Raw genomic sequence first — 6,268 nt, 5'->3', positions numbered from 1 at the left:
GAATTGGGAAGAGTGATGTTAGGTGGGTCAGATGTGGTGTCGGTTTTTAGCGACATAATTACTTTTACTGGTGGTGTTAACCGACGCCAGGTTTTCACCCTTAATTAAACTCCTTTCTTCCCCCATTTCCTCTGTGTGCCCCTTTTCCTCCGTGTTTCCTTCTTCCCATTTCCTCCTTGTGCTTATTTTTCTTTGATTCTCTCTATCTCATTCTCCTTCCAGTAGCCTTTGCCATAGATGAACATATCGAAGAACAACATTTAGAGGAACAACAATTCGAAGAGAAAGAGTTTGAAACTGGTTCCTTTTTAAATTATTATTCGGGTTGTTTTATTACACCCCACATATTGTTGAATACATCACACATCTACTTTTTCAATCAAAATTTATCTTAGTATACCCCACGTACTTTCCTATACTACCTTCACACCCCAAACTTTCTACATACACCCCACATTCTTCACATACATTTAACATTTTCTCATTGTTCATTTTCACATCTCCAAATTTCAAGACTCTCGTTAAACATGTAAATGCTAATTATGAGGTCAACTAAATGACATTCGATTGTTGGTTTATTTTACTGGTAGAGCACAAATCCAAATTTTGTATCCCTCTCTATTACTCCTCTAGAGTCAATCCCACAAATTTTGACCCAAAAAAGAATGATAGGACATGGGTGAATTTTTTTTTTTTTTTCAAAATTATAATGGGTTCAATTCTTTTTACTGTACAAAACTTAAAAGAAAGAAGTGCCAACTGCCAAGCCTACCACTTAGAGAAAAATTTGTTTATATTATAATGGATTTATTCTTTGTTTTTTTTTTTTTTTTTTTTGGAGAAATCAAAAATTTGTTTTGGAGTAGTTATAGATTTTGATAACAATAAAATGTTGTAGTTCTTACAAAATCCAAAATGAAGTATGTCTGGTTACAAATTTGTAACATTTTTTTTACTTTTAGGGTTTAGGTTTCTATCAATTTGAGGGTTTTTGTCAATCAGGGGTTTTAGGATTTTAGGGTTTGGGTATAGACAACCAATTTAAGGTTAGGGTTCATATTAGTAAATAATTTGTGTATTCAATTTCTTTTAAATTTTTTGGGGCTAAATAGTCATTTCATGTTAAGATACATGAATGTTTTAATAATACATATTTATGTGGGGTGCTAATAAAAAAACCCTTATTATTATTATTATTATTATTATTGACACACCCAGACCAAAATCAGGGGGTGCTGGCCGTCACGTAGGGTAACGTAGCCATGTGCACAGTGCATAAGCAAAATATAATAATAAAAGTACAAATAAATAATAACCAAACTACCAAACAATGTAGTTAACTTACAAGTGCAAGTGTAAGTGTGACAAACAATACTCAGAGCACATAAAGCCTAATGCAGTCCAGAGGAACAAACACTAACTAAACACACCCAGAGGTGGTCCTACACTGGTGATAATCTGTCAAATATGTCGTGGATTCCTCGTAAGCCACCAAAAGGGCAACCCAAACTAGAACCTGGAGGGGCGCAAAACAGAAAATGTGAGTGGGCAAAAACAAAGCTTTTCAAAATCATTTCATTAACAAAAGTTCTAACCCCTCACCGTAAAACCTGTGTAGTTCCCAAAACATAGAATATACACATATATCGAAAACATGCTCAGAAATATGCCATGTCGAATGCCTCTAAATAAAATGTAAGTAACCCAGGTAATGTCAATCAATGTAATGTAACATGTCAGCCAGAGTCACCTAACGTGACCTGTACGGCTGAATCTAGAGCTCAAATCCTCAACTCACTAACTATACTTGCACAGGAGTCAAAATCACCTAAAGTTGTTTGTACGACAGGATTGAGTGTAAATAAATACGCTCAAGTGCTACGATCATGTGAAAACTGGGCAAATAATCGCTGGTCACCTACGAGTCAGAACCACCTATAGTGGTCTGTACGACAGTATTGTGCACCTAACTTGGATCCAAGATGAGCGTGTGGTGCGTGAGGTGAACATCATGTGAAGGACTGTGCCCTACTCTGGGCGGGAGCACTAACACCAGAGGTGCAGGTTATGAGCTCTTTATGCATCTCACATAACCACTACGTCACAACTATAAACTATAACTTACCTGACATTTACTTGTGCGTCTGCAGCACCAAACATACATATATGCTACTACTAATGCATAAATAAATAGGCAAACGCTATGTATAGCATTTAAAACATATAAACATTCCATATCATTTTCTGGGAAAAACCACAGTATATAGGTATATACGGAAAACCAAAACCACACTCACTGGTATGTGGAAGGGTCGTAACCCCCTTGCCTCGAGTGACTACGCTCGTCCTCAGGATAGGTCTCACCTATATGGGAAACAACTATAAAAACGTCAATTTAAAGTACAAACCAAAACTAGGTAATAATTTCTCATACAATGCTCAAATGGGGTGTATGAATACACCAACGTGATCTACACAACCTCACGAACATCCTCATATTTTTAAAATAATTTTCTGACCTCCCACGCGCAGCCACGTGCCTGCCACGCTGGGGCACGTGCCTAGCGCACGTGTGGCAACCCTAACGGCGTTAGGGAATATTTCGTTAAAACTAACAAATTTCGTTAAAGTTAACCTAATACCGTTAAGAATATTCCGTCCAAACTGACGGAATATTCCGTTTTCTTCTTCGGCACACCTCCGGTGCTGTCGCCATTGCCGGAAAACTGGAAAATTTTCAAACCTTCGTTTCTCACTCGTTTTTCAACCAAATTCCGTGAAATTGGTACCAAAATGAAGCTTACAACAAGTAGAACAAAACCTTACCACTTTCAAGCTCTGAAATTCACGGAATCTCACCGTAGAAACTTCGCAAAATCCGACCAAACCTGCAACTCATGATCCTGACGTCCAAATTCTTCCAACGAACCACCCCGAGCTTCCTAAAGACCTCACTAAGCTTCCTACAAGCTTCAAATTCCCTAAAACACAACATTTCACGTGTGCATGAACAGTGACCAAAACAGAGATTCCTAGTTCGACGTGAAATTGAAGGATTTCCTACCTGAAATTGGTATGGTTGAACTCGTATGGTCCTCACGAACACAAAGGTATAGTTTTCCACCTCGATCTGCAACGTTTTCACGGGTTTTGGGTCTTGTCCGTACAAAGAAGAAAGAAGAGGGAGAGAGAAAGAGAGTCTTCGGGACAGAGAAGGTATACGAGAAAAGGTGATAGAGATGAGGATGGATGTGTGGCCTAGATGCAACCAGCCAAACAACCAAAATAACCACACAAATGACAAATAACCACTAGGGGTAAAAACATCATTTCACACCTACGGTACAAATGATTCGGGACGAGCTGTCACAATTATTATTATTATTATCATCATCATCATCTTCAGTTTGTCCATCTCTATTATTATCATCTTCATCACTACCTTACATCACCACATAAAACACTGAAATATTATCAAACCATTCTTAACAAAACATAGTTCATCTCTATCAAACCATTTTACAGTAAAACCCACAAAAACAAAGTTCTTTACCATTGTCTTTACATTGGCCAATTCTTAACCGAAGTAGATTGGGAAATCCCCCCTTACAAAAGCAAACATCTTCACACTTAATATGTCCAATTAACCAATAACCATTATAATTATTTTGATTACATCAATGCTTGGACTAACATCTTTCTCTATCAAACAAGATTTTAATCATTCATGGTTCATCAATTTTGACAAAAGTTTCAAGTTAAATTTTTTGGCATGGTTCCCAAAATAATGGTTAATTCATCGGCCAACAGCTAGTCTACTACCGGACAAGCCTATGCAGGTTCAATTACAAAATTACACTTCTCTCATTATTCGTGGCCAAATACAAAGTCTTATGGATCTTGAAATGGAATTATGAAGTTGAAACTGGTAAAGTTAACAGAGTCAGATCAATCAAGTGATGCTATAAATTCAACCATAAGAGGATCATCAGTCTGATTCTCTCTGAATTTCCCATTACTCCTCCAATCATCCCAACATAGCCACTAATGCCAGCTATTCCAGCTCAATCATTATCGAACATTAGTCCATCATCATCCCTCAAAAGAACAGTCAAGTCTCCCAAATTGTCAGGCTCAAAGAAGCAAAAAGCCACTCAACTCCAAAATTTAGCACAACAATTACTTGCAGAAGCAACGATGCTCCACACTGAAGAAGAAGAAGCTTCAAACTTCGAATCTTCAGATTTCCTCACAGCAACCAGTCAATTCGATAAGTCAAAAATCACAGTCAGCCAAGTGGGTCGACTACCAGATTTCGCAAGACCCTTTTGCATAGAGCCATGTGAACACAGTCAATTACCATGTGAAAATTAAGTCATCATGTCAAATCATCATGTGAACACATTTGTCACGTGAAAATTCAATCATCTTTCCAAGTCACCATGTAAAACGTTCAGACAATATTCGAATCAATAATTCCGACAAAATATGAAATCATTCAGTCACCTGCATAGTAAAAACAACAATTATTCCAACAAATTCACTATTCATCAACAATAAAAGCAAATCATCATCCATCACATAGTTCAATAGTAAAGCAATCAATCATCCAAGTCTTTTTTTCAAGTCTATATGAAGATGACTCAGATGAAGGGGACACCAAGTTAATTTCTACATCTTTTTTCCGTCGAAATTTCTTTGTGTTCACACTATATTTAAAGAAAACCAAATTGTAAACAATTTAAATTCTCAAATGTCAAGGATGCATACATGCACCAATATCCTTTTCACCAGTCAAATTTTTATTTGCTGACTAAATTGTAAGTTCTAGTGTCAGTTTTGCAATAAAACTTATTTTCAAATTATAATTACTTCATTATTTTGAATTCATTATGAATATTTTCATAATTACTAATTTTGAATGGCCTAAAATTCTTATCAGTCAATTCATCGAATATCTCAAATTCAAAGTAAACACAGATGACTCCTTCATTCAGTTTTTCTTATTCATCTATAATAGTTGATTTCATGGTTTATTCAATCCTAACTATCCATCATATCAAATCTCTAGTTCACCCAATTCTTCTGATTTGCATCATTATTGCCCTCATCATCATCACACCATTAATCACATCGACACTAGTCGTGGCTAGTGAAGTTGGGAGTACATTATAAATATCATTAAATGTGTCCTATGACCATAGACATCTACATACTCGGTTGTGTGTATGTGCTGTATGATAACTCACTAGATAAACACCAAAAACGTATCTCAAAAATCTCATATCAAATCCGGAGCTCAAAAGCTCAAGCCTCGTCTCATTAATCCATGATCATTCATATTCGTAAATCTATAAAATTTCATATATGAAAACCCAATAATTTATAACATTTAGTAAAAGGTAAATTTTAAAACATTAAATCTCTAGACCTAGAACCGAACCTTCGTGCAAACTCAGATTATTATGATGCAAAATAAAATGGACAAATCATTGTCAACAATGACAAAATAGAGAATGGGATCCAACATCCAAAAGTAGTAATCCACCGCTGGACAATATAACCAACCAATTTACAAAAATGATCCTGCTATCCTATCAATTTTCATGACAGAAAAAATTAAATGAACTTAAACTCACATTACAACCAACCAATTTAGTAAGAATCTTAGAAGACTCTGAGTTGAATAACTCGGCACAACATATTGGAGAAGATCTTAACAAAAACAGGAAATCTCACAGCTTTATTAATCCTAAATCTTAAAATTGGAAATTATCCCCAGTAAAAACAAATTAAAGAAACATAAATTTATCATTTAAAAGTGAAATTTCACCTGTTTAATTACCGATGCCACCAAATCCCAAATTTTGCGAGACAAGTCATTACGATCCCCGTCTTCATCGTCTAAATCAGCCGATGAGTCGGTGCACGAAATCGACATAGAGAATAAGATGGAGAAAAGTTTGTTTGTTTTCTTTTTTCTGATCGGTAAAAGGGAGAGGGGTGGGATTTCTTAGCTAAATAAGCAAAAAAGGAAATGGAATTGTAGACGAGGAAGAAGGGTTCTGGATAACGAATGGCTTCCAAAGATGCGGAGGCGGAGCTTAAAAGCGCTTCTCTAGGGTTGCAAAATCTGAATATATACCCTCGTTTCAAGGCAACCCAGCAGAACAGTGTTCGAACACCCTCGGTTTTATCTAGCTTTCGGATGGTTGAGTTGGGCTTTCGACATTGGGTTTGGGGTTCCGAAGAAATTTGATTTGGACCT

At 36.3% G+C, this 6,268-nt stretch overlaps 1 long non-coding RNA gene across 1 annotated transcript; it reads right to left on the bottom strand.

Moving 5' to 3' along the window:
* Positions 1-3,845: 3,845 nt before the first annotated feature.
* LOC148693272 (uncharacterized) lies at positions 3,846-6,112 on the bottom strand. Its single transcript, XR_015952929.1, has 2 exons — positions 5,834-6,112; positions 3,846-4,506 (listed from the first exon to the last, which is right to left on the bottom strand). It is a non-coding gene; the product is annotated as an uncharacterized LOC148693272 (long non-coding RNA).
* Between the last annotated feature and the right edge of the window lie 156 nt (positions 6,113-6,268).

Source organism: Pyrus communis, chromosome 11, assembly GCF_041283825.1.
Source record: "Pyrus communis isolate YQ-2024b chromosome 11, ASM4128382v1, whole genome shotgun sequence".
Taxonomy (NCBI): domain Eukaryota; kingdom Viridiplantae; phylum Streptophyta; class Magnoliopsida; order Rosales; family Rosaceae; genus Pyrus; species Pyrus communis.
The sequence above is the reverse complement of the archived record's forward strand: the minus strand, read 5'-3'. Positions and strand labels throughout refer to the sequence as shown.